The sequence below is a fragment of the Rattus norvegicus genome, chromosome 4 (assembly GCF_036323735.1).
Source record: "Rattus norvegicus strain BN/NHsdMcwi chromosome 4, GRCr8, whole genome shotgun sequence".
Lineage (NCBI taxonomy): Eukaryota > Metazoa > Chordata > Mammalia > Rodentia > Muridae > Rattus > Rattus norvegicus.
In genome coordinates, this window is record NC_086022.1 from 388528 (window position 1) to 408104 (window position 19577).

General features: G+C 37.8%; 1 long non-coding RNA gene and 1 pseudogene across 5 annotated transcripts in view; one reads left to right on the forward strand and one right to left on the reverse strand.

Moving 5' to 3' along the window:
* Positions 1-17304, forward strand: part of LOC120102192 (uncharacterized) — a 37833-nt gene extending 20529 nt beyond the window's left edge. For 3 of the 5 annotated variants that reach the window (XR_010065714.1, XR_010065713.1, XR_010065712.1), the window contains 3 exons: positions 12654-12741; positions 12992-13101; positions 16091-17304. This is a non-coding gene — a long non-coding RNA (uncharacterized LOC120102192). The remainder of the gene's footprint in view (positions 1-12653; positions 12742-12991; positions 13102-16090) is intronic. The other 2 variants (XR_010065716.1, XR_010065715.1) reach the window with 1 other exon arrangement.
* LOC134486525 (ubiquitin-like) lies at positions 4455-5542 on the reverse strand (annotated as a pseudogene).
* Positions 17305-19577: the final 2273 nt, after the last annotated feature.

Consider the following 19577-nt stretch of genomic DNA (forward strand, 5'->3'; position numbering starts at 1 on the left):
AGTGCACCAGGGTTCCAGATGGTCTTTGGCTTTTTCCTCTGGCGTCCGAGATGTGTGTGCAGGGAGCAGTCTCTTCTGGTTTCCCAGGCCTGTCTGCCTCCCTGAAGGTTTAGCTCTCCCTCCCACGGGATTTGGGTGCAGAGAACTGTTTATCCGGTCTGTTTCCTTCAGGGTCCAGCGGTGTCTCTGGCTGGGGTCCTGCCGCTCCTGGGCCCTCCCCCACGGGAGCCCAGAGGCCTTATACAGTTTCCTCTTGGGCCAGGGATGTGGGCAGGGGTGAGCAGTGTTGGTGGTCTCTTCCGCTCTGCAGCCTCAGGAGTGCCCACCTGACCAGGCGGTTGGGTCTCTCTCTCACCGGGTCTGGGAGCAGAGAGCTGCTGCGGGCCGGGATCCGCGGGTGTGGTATCATGAACTTTTTAAGATTAAGAAAAAATTGTTTTAATCTTCAATTACTTATAGCCTGACTTATTTGCTTTTCTGTTGCTATAATGAAATACCATGACCAAGTCAGTTTATGGAAGAGTTTATTTTGGTTGGGCTTCCATGAGACCATCATGGCAGGGCGCTGAGAGATCACATGTTAAACCCCAAATATGAAGCAGAGAGAGTGAACAGGAATTGGGGCTAGTCAATATATACTAGCCTCAGAGCTAGCCCCTAGCAAGGTATAGCCTGTAAAGTCACCACCAGGGTTCAGACATTTGAGCCTATGGGAGATATTCTCATTCAAACCACCACATTTCCCTCCCAGGCTCCAAAGGCCATTGTTATAATACAAAGTATTTTTAATCCTACTTCAGAAGTCCCCATGGTCTCCCACAGTCTCGATAAAACCCTGTGAATTTGAAAAGTGAATTAATTTCAACATAGAATGGAAAAGATATATATTACTATTTCCTAAAAGGAGGAATGGGGGCATAGTCAGAAAACGCTGGACCAAGCAAGACTGGTAAGGCAGCATGTAAACATCAAGTCCCCTAGGTCAGACTTCCCACCTGTGGGTCATGGCCCATTTACAGTGGCTCCCTAAGTCCATCTGTAAACATATGTTTACATTATGATTCATGACAGTAGCAAAATTACAGTTATGAAGTAGCAACAAATATAATTTTATGGTTGGGGTTCACCACAATACAAGGAATTGTATTGAATGGTCACAGCATTAGGAAGGTTGAGATCCAGTGCTCTAGCTTAATATCTGATATCAGAGGCTTAGATGGCACCATCCCTCCATCTTTCTGCTTATAAAATATATCTCTTCCAGGCTGGTTCTATCCCATGTAAGCAACTCTCCCTGGCAGAAATCACAGCTTTGGCGCTTCCAACACCTTGGAGTCTGTACAAGTATCCCAGGCTTCACTTCATCTCTCAGGGTCTTCATGCGGGAACTCAGGATTAGGGTTGGCCTTGAGGTCCTTTGGGGTGCATGCTTGTGTTTTCCTAGAGAAAGATCTGTTTTTCTTGCTTGTGAAAGGGTACATTCATAGCAGAGAATATTTTTAGATTTGTAAAAGAAGGTCAGGAAAGGGCCATAATTGTCAGTCTAGAAAGGGTATCACCGAGTTACTCCTTTGTGTTGGTTGCCTCTTCTACCAGCTCTATCTACTCTTCCTGGGTCTAGTCTCTGGAATGAATGAGTAGTTTGCCCTGTGGGTTGGTGAAGATATCTGGAAATTTTAATTTTTATATAGTTTTAGCTATGAACTCCCTGTCTGAAGACTTATCTGCTGTGGTGATTTGAATAGGAATGACCACCATAGGCTCATATGCTTGAATGCTTGTCGTATAAGGAGTGGCACTATTAGGAGGTGGGGCCTTGTTGGAGTATGTGTGGCCATGTTGGAGGAAGTGGGTCAATGGGAAAGTGGGCTGTGAAGTCTTTATATTCAAGCTATGACCAGTGTCGACACAGTCTCCTGCTCCTGCCTTCAGATGAAGATGTAGAACTCTCAGCTCCTTATCCAGCACGATGCCTCCCTAAATGCTGCTGTGCTTCCCGCCATGGTGATAACGGACTAAACTTCTGAGAGTGTAAGCCAGTCCAATGTCAGTTTTCCTTATCAAAGTTGACTCAGTAACAGTGTCTCTTCACAGCAGTAAATCTGTAAGACACCTAATCACCTACTTTTTTTTGCCCAGTGAGATTGTTCCATTAGTTTCTGGCCACCAATTATTTATTTATTTATTTAATTTTATTTTCTTTTTTTTATTCCAAATACTTTCTTTCTGAGCTTTCATTTACCCAATCTAGATTTATTCCTTTCTGATCATTTTAGCACTTGTCTTTCTTTATTGAGTGTTACTACCCAAATTTTTCTTAACTTTGAGTCTTCTTGATGGTCATAGTTGTGTATGTTTGCCCACAATTGACAGCAAATTGCTGTCAATATGTATGTCAGTGTCATTTTTTTTAACCCGTGCAGTTGACAGATACATATTTGTCGTTTGAGATCTCTTCATATATCACTGTGCTTGATTGCCTGGTTGTCTTCATACTGGTTTAGATGAATTCACCTTGTTTCTCTGGGTCCATGGCTAATTAATTAATTAATTAGTTAATTAATCAATTAACATGAGTACACTGTAGCTGTCTTCAGACACATCAGGATAGGGCATCAGATCCCATTACAGATGGTTGTGAGCCACCGTGTGGTTGTTGGGAATTGAACTCAGGACCTCTTATCCACTGAGCTCTCTCTCCTGCCCAGATCCATGCCTCTTAAGGTATGTGCAATATTAGCACTCTTTAGTCCTTATTATAGTTCCTTGTTATATAGACATAAGGTAGAGTTACATTTTCATTACTGTATTAATTGTACTGTTGTTGTCTCTGTGATGACTGAATCTAACTATTTTATCTTTTCGTTGAGTTAAAGTTAAGTACTAATAAATCAAGATATTTGCTTAACGAGAGCAGATCACACTGTTTATAATTACAAGTTTTGCTGGTAAAGTGTTACGTCAGAGTGGATTCTGGTACAGCTCTTAGTGTTAGCCTGTTGAAAATGCAAAAATTTTGTTCAACATACCTTGGCAAATTTAATTTCTTAAACTTTGGTCATACATACTCTGAGAAGCTAAGAATGTTAAAAACAAAATCACTGCTTTTTATATTCACTACTTAAGAAACTCCTCAATTCTCTATCGCACCTTATGTAGGAAAAAGCGAAGGAGGAAAAGAGTGCAGTGGTACTATTTTAATTCTTATATTTGGTCTGAAGTTTCTTTTATCTTTGTTTCCTTCTGGTGTTTGATTTAGGACATTAAGGTCCTTTAGGGTTCTTTCACTAGTAGTTAGGGGCGGACTGTACAAAGACCCTTGGCTTTTGTGTTTTGAGCCCTTTAGGTCTTTTGACTGTCCTGTATAGCCTTCAGCCTGTGTATTGATCTTACACAGCCTGCAGTGTAAGCAGTTGAGATAGCTGGTCTTGCTACCTGTGTCCTGTGCCTTGTTTAGAAGTGGAGGGATGTTGGAAATTCAAAGTGTGCATGGGAAGGTTGACTTGGGAGAGAGATCTCTAGATCAGCCCTTTGTTATCTGTGAGAAAGCTTTGGAAAGATACCTGCTGTGTTTTCAGTTGCTAATTTTCAGTTGTGAAGGCCTCACCTCAGGCAACCTTGACTTCTTGTCCTTCTTTTTTTTCTCTCAGATTCAGGAAACCCCAACTATGTTGTGGCATTGGCGCCACCTTGTGTCCCAGCTCAGGGCTGGTGTGGTACCTCTGGTTGCCTAGGTTTGCTTGGGGCTTGGGCAGGGAGCATCTCAGTTAGCTCTCTGTACACCCTTTAGATTCATGCTTAATTTCCACCCTGAAGCCGCTTTAGAGTGAAGCCCTAGTTGTTAATATTCAGTGGTTGGGGTGGATTTCCGTATCGGGTTACGTTGGTTCTAAACCAGACATGGCTTTGTCAATTTGTTACTAAAATTTCCAACCCTAATAGCCCATGTAAAGGACACACAATCCAAATATTTTAATAATAAGTTATATGCCTAGATTGGGCATATCTAATACAATACTAACTTATTTCCCAATTCTAAGACTCCTTATTACTTCTGGTTTCTCCCAGCCACAGGATTCTGGTGCATAGTGGCTTCCTTCACTCCTCTTCCTTCATTCTTTTTCTCCTTCTACCTGCCACCCCCTCCTGAGCCTCCAGTCCCACCTTTCGTATCCACTACCCAATCATAGGCTCTAACCTTTTATTGACCTATTAAAGTGGAGAGAAGGTTCACATAGTATCACCTAAGTACATGATGCTCTGCTTGTGGGGTGGGAGCAACCTCTCTTGAGGAACCAATATGAACAATAATATACAAGCAGCATCAAGCCAAACCACTACAGTTTACTCGTAAGATCTCAGTTTTTAGTACAAAATCCAATAATGTTAGTTGTTTAAATGTGTGTCTTACTATATTTCATACACAGCTGTTTTCCAAATGTGGGTTTGTCTGGTGTTCTGTACCAGCATAGAGTATTCATCATTAACAGTGTATTTTCTTGCCACCAATACATGAATTTTTGTTGGATATGCTAAATAGTCATAATGGTTTTACACAGGAAAGCTAATTGTCAGAATTTTGTTTTGTTTTTGAGTCAGGGTTTTCTGTATAGCCCTGGCTGTCCTGGAACTCACTTTGTAGACCAGGCTGCCTTCAGACTTACAGAGATGTGCCTGCCCTCTGTCTCTGAATGCTAGGGTTTAAGTCCTGTGCCCAGCTTGATATTTTTCTTTGTCATTCTCTCTCTCCCTCTCTCTTTCTCTCTCTTTTTCTTTGCCCAAGTCAATGGATTTTATTTGGTCACAGGGTCACAGGCCAGGTATGGCCCCAGCCTTATTTGACCTTCTTTGGGGCTCAGGTTGTTGGAGTGGCCGAACTTCTTGTAGCAGTAGACTACACTGTGTGCAGGCATGAGTAGCACTTGTGGCAGATCATCTTGTCACAATTGTAATTCTGGACAAGGTGACAAAGGGATGACTCGATGATGCCACTGTGCAGACGCAGCACCAGGTGGAAGGTAGACTCTTTCTGGATGTTGTAGTTGGACAGGGTGTGGCCATCCTCCAAATGTTTGCCAGCGAATATCAGCTCTGCTGGTTGGTGGGATCCCTTCCTTGTCTTGGATCATTATTGATGGTTTCACTGGGCTCAATCTCAAGAGTAATGGTCTTGCCCATTAGGGTCTTCATGAAGATCTGCATGCTGGCATCTCCTACTTGGCCTCCTTGTTGAAGAGAAAGAGTGGTTTGGGGCTTTTGGTGTTTTTGTTTGTTTGTTTTGTTTTTTCTTTTTAATACTTAGATCATTTTGTTGACTTCTCGGTGTTTGTTGAGGGCTGGTATGATTTGCATTTTAAATATATTTACCTGGATCTTCACTGCTTGCTCTGTCTTAACAGGCAGGTGTACTTTGATTTGGGACTGAATAGACTTTTTTTTAATTGTTTCCAGTCTGTGTTCTTCTTTCACTGGCCTTTTATGAGTCAGTTTTTCACAGAATTGGCTGTCACAGTGCACGAAAGATTCGGCCAGAGCTTGAGACAGGTAGAAATGAGTGGCAGTTTTAGGACCTGTACCATCATATTTTGGAACACCAGAAGGATTATTAGAAGTAATGTTATTATAAAGTAGTCTTATCCTAATAATCCTTATTAACAATCTCTAGTTATTGTAAGTCAGTAATTTTCCTTATGAGATAATATTTACTTTCATCTCCATAAATATAATTGTCATGGGGCAGAAATAGTAACAGCTAATAATGAAAGAACAATTCCCTGTGTATATAGACTTTGTTTTTTTGTGAACTACTTTTTGAAATATGTCAAATTATAACAGCAGTATTGTTGGTATCAGGAATTGCCTTGAGCAGCAACACTATTTGGTAACTGTTGACATGGAAACAGCCCTACTTTCCCAGTATTCCTTTGGTCTAAATCCCAACTCCACGTGGGAGTAGTTATGTCATATTCCAAATGAAAGGCAGACTTCTTCTGCCCTCATGCTCTCTCTTCTCTTCATTCTTTTCTCTTCTTTCTCTCGCCCCTTTCCCTTGTCTTGTTCTCCCATTAAATCTCACTAAGTGGAACTGTTTTAGTTTTGTGTGCTCTATTTTGATGGGTGTGGTGGGTACTTTATTACAAAGAGATTTCAATAACAACAAGTATGATAATTTAAGAGCTTGGAAATCAGACTGACTGGAAATAAATTCCAATTTGGGCACTCACCAGCTGTTGAACTTATATTACTAATATAAAAGTTGTGGGTGATAGTAATTTTTCCCTATAGTGTTGTGAGAATTAATCTAACTCCTTGTAATCCTCTTGTGTTTTATTACTTATCAACAACATTGGGTAGTAGTAGCCATTGTAATTGTTTCATTAAATAAAATTTGTAGAGTTGTGCAGAATGGAGTTTATCAAAGCTAAATAGGTGAAACTACACATAACTAAATTGTATAATAAGATTTATCTTATAAAATTATAATCTTAAAGGAAGAAGGGTAGAATGTAGAATAGGAAATAATGCTATGCTATTGTTAGAAATGATTTAACATTCTATCAGAAAACTGAAGAAATGGAAATTCATCTATTAAGGTGGTGTACAGTCCATAATATATTCTACATTATGTTAACATTATTCTTAAATGTGATTTTTTAAAATTGACTAAATATGTTTTTAATGAGAAGAATTAGTTTGAGTTTGAATGCTCTTTTTTCCGTTTAGGCAATATGTCAGTATTGAGGGCACCCAGACATCAGAGCTCTGGAAGGCATGTTGATACTGTTTTCTTCTTTGTCTCCTGGGTGTAAGAAGTATAACAGATCTTAAAGATCTGTATTCTTGTTTGTTTAAAAAATTGATACATAAGAGAGAGAGTGTGTGTGTGTGTGTGTGTATGTGTCTGTATGTGTGTGTCTGTGTGTCTGTGTGTGTATCTGAAATGATAACAATATATTCTTTGGAAAGTATTTTGTTTTTTCTCAATTAAATTTATTCATTTGTTCTAATTGGCTACCCTTTATTATCACAGGTATAGGGAAATTAGAACACTACTACTTTAGTGTACGTTGAAATATACAGAGAAGAGTATGTTAAATTGAGGACTCTGTTATCTCACATAGATGAGAGTTTCTGGATATTTTCTATATCTTTTTATTGCTCATTAAGGGGAATTTTCTGCTATACTGTGTCTTCATACTTTCTCTTCTGTTCAAATAACTCTCTTCCCTTAATGTAGGTAAACATACTAACTTCTGGGTTTTGGATAATTCTGTATCGTTGAGTTGAGTCAACTGGGCAGTCTGTTTTGCAAATGAAATTTCAGGTTTATGTGTGTACTACTTACTAGTATTAGAAGCACTTATTTAGCATTTTTCTTTAGTTCTTTCTGGACAAGATAGCTACATTTGCACTTTCGTTTGAAAGTCAGTTTTTCTCTTATGTGAAAATACTAGAAAATTCTAGATTCCCAACAAGCCTTTATTTTTGTTCTAGGTAGTTTTGACTCAGCTCTGAAAGGGATTTTTTTGAATGCAAAGGAATTGATTTTAGGCTAGGGACACTTACCTTCTGGTCTATTGTTCTTTTGTCTGGCTTATGTAGTGAGGCAGGAGAGCTTGTGTGTTATATGTCTCTTTGTTCTGAGCCCCCTGCTCTCTAAATCTATTCATACCTACTTATACCAGAATTACAAAAGTCTGATTGTAGTTTTTTGTCTCATTTTCTTCTCCTACCATCTGAACCTGGTATCCGATTTGCCTGTTTTTCATTGTAATAAATCAAAGGCTACAGAATACTGACTCTGCTGCTGTTAAATTGAGTCAGTTCATCAGAGCCATGTTTGGTGGAGCAAGCTTTTAATCATAGCAGGTGCACCTCTATGAGTTCCCGGACAGCCTGTTCTACATACAACACCTTTTCATCCTGATGCTAACACCCTGCTGGAGTGGCATTATTACCAGAATAAACTGAAAGGAAAAGCAGGTGCACATAAGTTCTTTAAAGCAATAGTCCTCCCCTGGATGGTCTCTGAATGTTGGTGCTGCTGTTGGTGCGTTAGAAGTAAAAGTAGAATTGGAATAATTAGCTCTTCGAAGGCTTTAAGAATGCTAGTGACTGTAGAGAGAGTATCTTGGGTATTTGTATGCATATATCACCTTTCAGTTAAAAAAAATTATGGCCTATAGGAAAGGATAGAATAGAAGGTGGGACATCCGGGAGGCAGAAAGAATTCTGGGATAGAGCCAGGTCGGAGAGATTTGCCCTGGAAAATGTGACCAGACAGACTCGTGGTTCCTGAGCACAGGTAATGAGCCACATGGCGGTATGTAGATTTGAGTAAGTGGGTTAGAATTTGTCAGAGAAAAGTGTAGCTCTATGGCCAAGGTATTTGTTAATATATGTTGAGTCTGCGTCTTATTCCTGGGATCATGGGGCTGAGAAGAAGAACCAGGTCCAAACTTCTACCAGTGACAACATGAATCCAAACAAAATCTAAATCTGAGCAATGACCGACCAGTGTATACTTTTGATTTCTGGAACAGAATGATGATGTTCACCTGGAATTCAATCCCAACATAGGTTGGGAGTGAAAGCATGATTTATTTCATATTAACTAGATGAGCTATTAGCGATGTGGCTTATGTCACCGTGCAGACACTGAAGTTTATGTTTTTCAGTATTTTTTAGAACTTAAAAGCAGACACCATGGTACCTAACCTCGGCTTTCAGGAGATGACACCAAGAGAACAAAACTTTCAAGGGAAGGCTGCAGAGCAGGGAACCCCAACTCAAGGAAGGACACAACCACTATTGTAACCAGAGTCTAAATGCCTCATTTGAGTGAGTTGGTTTCTTAATAAAAATATTTCCATAACCGTCTTGGAAAATTAGTCTCTTTACAATCACAAGATCTTCATTTGTTTTACTACACTGCATTACAGTTCCAAAGAAATTGGCAAGTCTTTCCCATTTGTTTCCTTGTAGAATAAATTGTAAAACCACAATATTAAAAAAAAAATCATTGTTTTAGGAACACATTAACGAGGAGAAAGACATATAGCACAGTAGAAAGGGTCTAGATTTTGGTTTTATCCCAGTTACTTCTGTTTCCTGTTTTGTCAGATTTAAAAAAAACAATGGTTATTTTAGAAATGACCCTGTTGAGGCAAAACAGAATCTGGCCATCTGGATTTCTTTTCAGGAATTAGTCTTTCTTAGTTGCCATCATCTGCTTACACGGAGCAATGGGAAGGGTGATTGTAGACACACATTTAAAATTTATATGAGTATCAGTTTTTCAAGTTTTCTAGGGCTCTTATTAGCTGTTAAATGTTTTCAGAAAATTTTGAGATTAGTGATTTGTGTCAGTAGATCTTGGGATAACTTCCTGAGCTTGTTGAGTCTTTGTTTCATTGCTTGTGGTCAGTTTCTTCAGCATACTTGTGTACCATGTTGCTTTTTCTTTCTGAATTTCCTTCTTCATATTATTAAATAGATAGAAATTTAAGTTCTAGAAAGCAAGGGATGTGTAACTGAAGGAAGTACACAGTACGTGTCCCATGCTGAACACTAAGAAAATACTTAGTGAACATCTGTCAAAATGAGGGAAAAAAAACTGTTGTGCATGTTTGGTGGTGTTTCTAAGTTCCTTTGTTGCTCAGTCTGGTGGGTAGACTCCAAGTCAGCTGCTTGTTTTAGTAGTCTGCATCTAGATTTTGACCTGGGTAGGTGCTTGTTCTTTGAAAATTGCAGGAAACTAATCTTTTGTCTTGCTTTCCATCACTGGCTGGCCAAGCATGGTTTTGCAGCAGAATATTTTCTTTGCTTACTTAATTAGCTACATCTTATTAGCCACTGGATTTTTAAAATATTTAGCATCCTTTTATAATTCATATCTTTTTCATTTCTTTTGGATGGGCCACCAGAAGTCAAATATTAGAGGAAATGTTTAAGTTCCACAAAATGAAATATTCCTTTCCTTTAAAAAAGTGGTCATAATACCTTGATACTATATTCTTGTTTTAACTTTATGACATTCATTTTTGTATCTTAAGGTCTTTGACCCATTTGGAGCCTGTAAAAGTATTTGCTAGATATAGAAGGACTAGATTGTCTTTTACTAAATTGACAGCCAAACCTGTGCCTAAAACTGCTTTTCCAATGCCTTTCTTCTACTTTTTTTCCAATATCACATTCTCTGAGTCATTATTAGACATTGCACAAAAATTAAATGTACTAAGAGTCATTTTAGAAGTTAGTATCTTTGACTTCTACACATTAGCTCTATAAAAATTAGGTCTAATATTGACTTGCATTGTTAGATGAAGCATCTTTCGTGTTTTTTGGAAACTGATTTCTTGTTCCTTATATTAAGAAATTAGGTCAATGTAACCAGAGCATTTGATCCATCTGTGACTTCCTTTGTGTGCTGTTTCCTGAATCATCTCTTTGATGATTCTGTTTAGAGCTATTTAATCTCTGCACATGTTTGGGGCCTTTTACAAACCCCTCCTGGATTCCGAGGATGCAGATGTTTTCTACCCTGTTAGCAACTTTACTTTTCATTCTACAGGAGCAACAATTTAAATTCTATTAGTCACAGACTGACTCTCAGTGATTACTCTTTCACAATTTTGTGTCCTAGTCTCTGATTTCTCCAACTATTCCTCCACATCCTTTCTCCATGTGCTTGTCTAGTTTGCCCTCCAGAGAGGACCGTGTATCCTTGCATTTCCACGAATCTCACAAAAAGTAGCTTACTCTGCGTGTGGAGAGACCCATGCACTCTGCTGCACTGTGGAGCAGGTCAGCTAGCCCAGTGAAGAGGAACACTCTGGTGTTGCCTCTCAGGCCATGACAGTGGGGGTGCATGACCCACACTCAGTGGTCAAAGATGAACTTTGCATAATTTCCAAGTGAGATTCTTATTTTAAAAGTCTTTAAAATATAAAGGTTATGTAACTTCCTTTTAAAGCTTAATTCATGGTTGTAACTTTGGAATATAATATATCATGGCTGTTGTCTTTGTTTAGTGGTATTTTCTGTTGGTTTGTTATTGATGACCCTTAAATTCTTGCAGATTAAATAGTGGACTGTTGTGAAAACACTGGATAATCTGCTCAGTTTGTCTTGAGTTTGTAAGAATGTGACACGTACTTACATTTTACCAGAAGCCATAGCTATGGGTGCTAGGATCTGAAAATATCTGTATGGGCTGAGTATTAGGTAAAGATGCTGATGGTTATTGGTCAGATAAGGAAAAGTTATTGGTGGGGTTGGCGTGGTGCTGCTTGTATTTAAATGCTCCCTACCCACTGGCTCCCAAGATCTGGAAGCCCTGAGGAGCAGATCCTCAAGTACCCCAAGTGATGCTTCGTAAACTTTGCTTCTTAGATTAACTCATGAAAAATGGATAGAGTCTGTGATTAGGCAATAGAAGAAGAAAGGTGGGACTTGAGGATGGAGTGGAGGGTCTCAAGAGAGAGGAGAAGGGGGAACAAGAGAGGAGACCAAGGGAGGAGGAAGCCACCATGTGAGGAGATGGACCCTGAGCATATGGCCTGGAAAAACAGCAAGTAACAAGGGACATTATGGCATGGAAATAGGTTAGTATAGCTGTAAACCTGCCCAATTAGGCTTATGACTTGTAAATAAAGTACCTGGATTGTGTGTCTTTTATTTGGACTAGTTAGAGTGTTTAATTCCTTTTGTAATTGGTGCCCTTGACCCTGAGATTAAGTCTCATGCTCTACTGAAATGAAGTTAGATATTGTACTGTGTATTTCTGGTGGTGCAATAACTTTGCTGTTTTTCATAGAGCATTGAGGTATTTCAATATGTGTGAAAAAGAGGCAGTGAGTAGTTTTTTAAACTCTGTGCTACTGCAGTGTACACAGAATAGCTTTGTTTGGAATTAGCTAAAGTGATAGATTTGGGTCTTGCTTTACTAACAGCGTTGTTTGCAGCAGAAAAAGTTGTATAAAAGCACATATCATGCTTAACCTAATAGTACTATCCACAGCAATGATCAATTTCTTTACTCATCCATTATTAATTGACTTCTTTATGGTTCAGGTGCGGGGCACATTTATACATCTGAGTGAGATTGCAAATTTGGTTTGCATATTACAAATGCTGGTAAGCTGTTTTTCTATCGATACTGGAATTATGATCTGTAAAGCAGCTACTACTGACAAAAATTGAGCTCAGGTTTTTTAGTTGAAGGTGCACTTGTTTCATGACAAGTAGAAAATAATGCTGTTAGACTGTTTTTACCTGTGCGTAAAAGAAAAACTTTAATGTTTAAGATAAAGTGTCATTATAGTATATAAAAATGTTTATATAATGTGCATATCTTTGTGTGTGTGTGTGTGTGTGTGTGTGTGTGTGTGTGTGTGTCTGCGTGTGTGCACACATGTGGGTATGGATGTAGTGTATAGATGAGATCATCAAGCTACACTGACTTAGTTTCTGGATATGGGAAACAGGAAACCAAACTTTCTAAAAATGATTAGTACGTTTTTGTTTAATCAAATGGCTGGCAGAAACTTGAAATTTCTTTAACATATTTGTTGTAAGTGCTATAGAAAGTTCTTTTAGGAAAGAAAAAATAACCATTCCAAGAAACTTCTTTTCTGTTTTTCCTGTTTTAGTGAACTGCATAGTTCTCCTAAGCAAGGAGGTGGACTTCATCCTCCTTACCACTTTCACCCTTGCCTACCCCAGGGACTGTCTGACAAGGTAACAGAATGGATTACATTTATTAAAACATGATACCGTGAGTTTATTGTGACGCGTTTTTGTCTGAACACTGCTGAAAAATAAAAAATCAATTTTAATAGTTTTTGTACTAAGTATAGAAATAACGGCCATTCGTGCAGGTGTTTGGAACCTAAATATTTGCACCTGAAAATAAAAGAAACCATATTTCCTAAATAAAATTTAAGGAAAAGATATTGTAACATAATGATTAAATCTTATTTTAATGCAGACCTAATATCAGATTCATCAGTGAGTAAGAATCCCGATTCTACGCAAAGAAATTGAATTGATTCTGTTTTTTTCAAGAGATGAAATTGCTTCTTGTGGCTATTAAGGCAGGTATGGAGAAGCTAAGTGAGTTCTATTTCTTAATGGATAGTTGATTTTTTTTATATTTTTAGAAAGATTAAGCCTAGAAGGTCAGTTCTACAATTTCCACATATGAAATATGTATTACAAAGGAAATATTTTAGTCTGAGTCCTTCATCTATACTACCATGTAAAGAATTTTAAATAACATAATAGTCCCTAGTGATCCTCTAGTGAAAAACAAAATAATAATAATAATAATAATAATAGGCATTGTCATGTTTAACTTCTGTGAGGTATAAAATGATAAGAAATTGAAAGCTACATTTTTCTTTTTCTTTTTCTTTGTCTTTTTTTATTTGAATGGCATTGGCGGGGCCTTATTTGTCAGTCTTTACAAATAAGAAAAACTCGCCTCACAACTATTCATAACTGCCCTTCTGGTCAGTCCGTCTGTTCACGGACACAGTTACATACATTCAAGAAAACACACAGAAAATTAAGCTGAAACTCGATTTCCTTCTAAATTAAAAGTAAATTATTTTCTACCATTGCTGATGACCAATGTTGGCATCTGTGTGGTGGGTAAAATGAAGCAGGCAGCCTTCCGATGGGTTCAGTGCTTAAAGCTATTGATGGGGGCGGATCCAGACACCTATGGGGATGCTGCCACAGGCAGCCAGCGACTAGAGATGTTACTCAACAGACAGTTTTCTGAGGGAGCAAAGCTTAAGTTACTGGGGGGTTTGCACTCTCTATGATCAGCGAAAAACCTATGAACTCTTAACTCCTTGGGGTCAGTGAGAAAGACCAGGGAAGAGAGAAAATTCACAAACACACACACACACAGACACACACACACACAGACACACACACACACACACACACACACACACACACACACACACAGAGTTGATGGTAGAAGGAACAGTGTTCCAGCTCATCATACACAAGCCTTAACAGATACACATAGTTGATGGATGCCCTAACCCTTGTGCTTTATTCTTTGTTCCATCACTTATATATCCCAGCCAAATCTTTCAAGCATCATTAAATTGCAATGTAATTGTTTTAGTTTTCTTCTAGACAAAGACAGGAGTAATTATTTCATTATTTATCCTTAAAAAGTATTCTTAAAAGACTCACAGATCTAACCACTTATATAAAAATCAGTCATATCTACTTTAAATCCTCAGAATGAGTATCTACTCAAGAGCAATTCTTAATAAATCTCATCAGGAAGCTGAGGGCAAAAATGTGTATAAGGAATCAATTGTTAATGCCAGATATGTTGGCCAGTGAGTGATTTGAGGTACCTTAGAATTTTCCCATAATTCTTAGATTATGAGGAACATGCTGGCAGTGAACAGAGCAGAACTCCATAACAGCACAACAGCATCAAGTCCTCAGGACACATAGCTCTCAGGACACATAGTCCTTGGAGCTGTCACACTGAGTCACACCCACACGACTGTGGTAATCGGGGTGGGGGGAGTACATACTAGATCCTATCTCCATTTTAAACTTGATATGTTTTATTTTATTTACATGAAAAATGCATGAAGCTTGGGATTTGCTTCTCAATAACTTAAGAGGTTTCTTATTTGTTTGTGGTTCTCTGTGGTGATGTGAATGTTAGGAAAATCCCAGAAGCCACTGAGTACTAACAGAGTATTATTTATTCTTCTGCTCTTAGCAAGAGGGCAAGAAACACCTGTAGCTGTTTCTTAAGCAGGAATATGTTCAGTGAATTTCGTTAGTGTTTTACAGTTTTCATGGCACACATTCCTTTGTCATATTAATTTCAAGTATTTTGTTGTTGTTTTGTTTTGTTTTAGTTTCTTGAGAATAGTATTGTCCCTTGCTTTCTGTGTTTGTCTTTTGTATATTAAAAAGGATACTGATTCCTGTGCTTTAACTCTGTGTTTTTCAAATTTATCCATATTTATCATCCCTAGGAGTTTTTTCTTATGATTTAGTTTTTATGTATAGAATCTTAAAACCTGAAAATAAACATATATTGATTTCTTCCCTTCTCATTTGTATTTGCTTCATTACCTTGACTTGTTTAATTACTTGACCTAACACTGTAAGCAGTATGTTGAGAAGTGAGAAGAGTGAACATCCTTGTCTTGGTCCTGATTCCAACACAAGTACTTTGAATTATTCTCTCTTTTGGATGACTTTTGCTGTATATTGCCTTTATCAAGTTGAGATAAATCCCTTGTATCCCTATTCTCTGCAAGACTTTCCTCACAAATGGAGGCTGTATTTTATCAAAGGTCTTTTATGTTTGCAATAGGGTGGTACTTGTACTTATGTGGTAGATTATGTTAAATCTCATGTATTGACGCTTTCCTCCATCTCTGGGATGAAGTTGCCTTAAACCTGATGAGAAATCTGTTTGTGTTACTGCATTTGATTTACATGTATTTTATTAATGCCTTGTGCACCTATGGTCATCAGAGATGTTGGTGTATGACTTTCTTTTCCGGTTGTTTAGATTCAGCATCAGGATTAGACTCCCAGTAAATGTTTTCTACCTGTTTTTGGAATATCTTACCTTTTCAGCTTTGAGAATGTGGTGGCCGCCATTTTCATACTTTCCTTCCTCTACCTTTATATCGGCTAAAATAGGATTCTGGAAGTAATATTGATTTATTGTCAATACAGATTACAATACTGTGCACACTCAAAAGGTATACTTCTTGGTTCTGAACCATGTATGATCTTGGTTCCATTACTATAGGCAGAAATATTGTCAGAACAAAATCTGCTTCCTAAATGTCATAGTTTAGGGCTCACCTGCTTTGTTTTGCAACATACCCTATTTTTGCTTTTTGTTTGTTTGTTTAGTTTTGTTTTTTGAAAAATTGCTTTTATTTGTTGTAGCACAAAACTGTTATTTAGACTATTAATTTAAAATTAATATTTTGTACTTACATCCTTGATTTATATGAAAACAAGTCACTATACCATTTATTTCACTTCTTAGTGTGTTTTTGTTGAATTTCACCAGGTCCATTAATGAACATAAGAGGAAGGACCATGGAAAGGAGTATATCTCTTACATATTCACAGAAGATTATGCCAAGCAGGAATACTGCGTATAAGACCTAAATTTCATTGGAAGAACCTGACTGAGGAAGTGAAAAGGAAAGGATGGGAAATAGGAAAACATTTGAAAATAAGGCTGTTGACAGGCTGGAGAAGAAGGAGGAGATTGAAAATTTAAATTGTGCTACCTGAAACTGTGTATTTTCATGGATACAAATATGTCTTTGCCTATTTAAAAACTACTAGTTACTATGAAGTAGGATTTATCCATGTCAGTTATGGTACAATATGCTTTAGGAATTTAATTCCTGGGGACTTAAATTGAAAGTTAGTGGTATGGTTATTTAAAAACTCATTAAAAACAATTTAAAGAGATAATTTCACACTGTAATTGTGCACTTTTCTCCATTTCCATTGCTTATATAGATATGTATTACGTCTTACCATCTTTTAAATGATGTTTAGTTACTTATAATAGTTTTTCTTTATGTGAGCATAGTCACAAATACATATGATAGTCTAAAATAATACAAAGAATAGTGTACTCTAACTTACTTATCTGTTTGTAAATACTCATTTGTGTGTGTATGTGTTTATGTATATATGTGTATATATATGTATATATATGTATATGTATGAGTATATATGTATACTAGATAAGATGGATGAAGTTATAAAATGCATCTTGAAAGGAACCGGATATAGATCTCTCCTGAGAGACACATCCAGAGCATGTCCAATACAGAAGTCAATGCTATCAGCAAACCACTGATCTGAGAACAACACCCTTGGAGGGAATTAGAAAAAATATTGAAACAGTTGAAGGAGGATGCAACCCCATCAAAACAACAATGCTAACCAAACAGAGCTTCCAGGGCCTAAACCACTTCCGAAAGACTATACATGGAATAATCCAGGACTCCAACCGCATATATAGCAGAGAATAGACTTGTTGGGGCACCAGGGGAAGGGGAAGCCCCTGGTCTTGCCAAGGTTTGACCACCAGTGCAGGGGAATATGGGGGAGGGGGGATAAACTGGATGTATAGGGGGAATACCTGTATAGGGGAGGGGGATGGGAGGGAATGGGGGCTTATATACAGGAAATTGGGAAGGGGAATATTGTTTGAAATGTAAGTAAAGAAATATATCTAATAAAAAATTTTAAAAATTAAAATTTAGGAACCAAGAAGATATCAATGCCAGTTCTAGCTATAATGTTTAGGTCCTGAGATGGAGAAGGGGAGTTAACAAAAGTGAAGACACTGACCACCTTTTGATTTTCAGGCAAGTGGCCACAAATAACTTGAGCCTTCTATATTTATACAATGACAATTGTGCTTACCCAAGCAGTGATATCATTGCTTACATTATTAAAAGAAATCATAATATCCACATTTCAAAAGCTCTATCTTTACACAAATCCCCCAATAGTTCCCCTTCCTCCTTCTCCCATTCCTTGAATCAGTCACCACCTAAACTTATTTTGCATTAAAAAGCACAATTTCAGCAAGACAAAAGAGATGTCTGGCCAGGCTTGTCCTGTAAACATGAAGACATACCAGTCTGGTAGCAAACATGGTTACATAGTTATGCATGGTGAGAGGCCTAATTGAACATTTGTTGGTAAACTATACCTAGTTATATCCTATCATAATTCCCTTTTAATTGCAGACAGACAAGTTCATTTTACAAAGCACATCTTCTAGACATCTTTCTAATATATAGATCTTTGTAAGATGTAATCATTCTAAGAGCCATTTTCAAGTCTCTATCAATCCAACATAATCTCTGCATTTTCCATGTCTCTACTGATCAGATATAGCTTCTTAAAAACAGTTTTGTAAGCAGGACCTACCTCTCTCCACAACTGACACAGACTTGCTCAGTGTGACTGGGTACTTCTCTAAAGATATGATTATAAGTCTCAAATTCCCAGGATTTATGGTAACATCTGGAGGATTGATAGATACAAAAAAAGGTGGCGAACATTTTATCCCTTGAAAGAGTTTTCAGAAAAATGTAGAATCATCCACAGTGTAAGTCAGTGTGACTCCAGATGGCCTTGTCCATGACTGATGAAGTGATACAATTTTGATAATGACTATATGCAGTACAATGAAGAAATGGAGAGCTTGTAGGGCATGCAAACTTGGTACTAAATATAAAGGCCACCAAATTTACCTTGTCAACTGAGAAGTGGTTTCTATTGAATTGCCACAGTAGAATCCTGTCACTGAAGCACTCATATGCTATTCCTTGCAGCAGCTACATGGCCACTGCCAGAAAGAGGTAGCAACTCTGCTAAATTATTTCTGATACATGCATGAGGATCTGAGTGCAGTCTCCAGAGAACATGTAAAAAGTCATGGGACTGTGTTCCAAGCTAATCATCCTGGTGCATGTGAAATGGAGAAGAAAGAAACCCTGTGGCTTGACAGAGCCCCAGTCTAGCTATATTGGTAATTCCATGGTCAGCTTGAGACCATGTCAGAAAATCAATACAGTAGAGAGTGACTGAGAATGATATCCATTGACCTTTGACCTCCTTATTCACACCTGTGGACATGCACCTGCAGACATATGTACCCCCACATAAACATGTACACACAAAGTACTGCGACCTTATAAGCAGACTCAAGCCTCTTTAGAAAGTTTCATGCCATTTTTTACCCTGCAACATCTCTCATACAGCACACTGTTCCTTATTGTTTGCACTTTATCTTTTTTTAGTTTTAGATATATTATGCCCATTGTCTATCATAATGAATTTCATCTTTAAAAATAACCTCAGAATCATTATATTCATTCAGCCTCCTTGTCTTTAGGCAATAGAAATCATTTTTTTAACTTATTTTTACAGGAGACTGGAGAGATGACGGAGAAGGTAAGAACATGTACTACTTTTGAAGAAGACCCATGTTAGATTCAAAGAACAAGATGACTCATAATCACTGGTAATTTCAGTTTCAGGGACCTAATACTCTTCCTTTTCTAGTCTCCACAGGCAACCCTAGACATGCAAATACTCACACATAATTTAATAAAGACACAGCCCCCACATACACACGTTTACAATTTAATTCATTTTCTGGCCTTATTTTTTTTTTTTTACTAGGACAAAGAGGGTAAAATTATACAATCTACTTCAAATTTCTGAAGGGCAACATTTTGCCTTCTCGATAGGAGACAAACCCCTCCAGATTTAGAGGCATCTAAATTCAAGTTGACACAAGTGTCCATCATATACATTAATGTGCCTTTTGCATTGTCTTTTACTTTTCCATAATGGGTATTGCTTACAATTGTGTTGCTGCAGATTTGGTTTTACCACAGGCTTCTTTGATGCTCTGAGCTGCTTTGATTTTAATTTCTGCTCCTCTCTCAATTAGCTTCTCACCCTACATTGTTATTCTATCTTATCACTCATTTTATAAAATCCATGCTCCA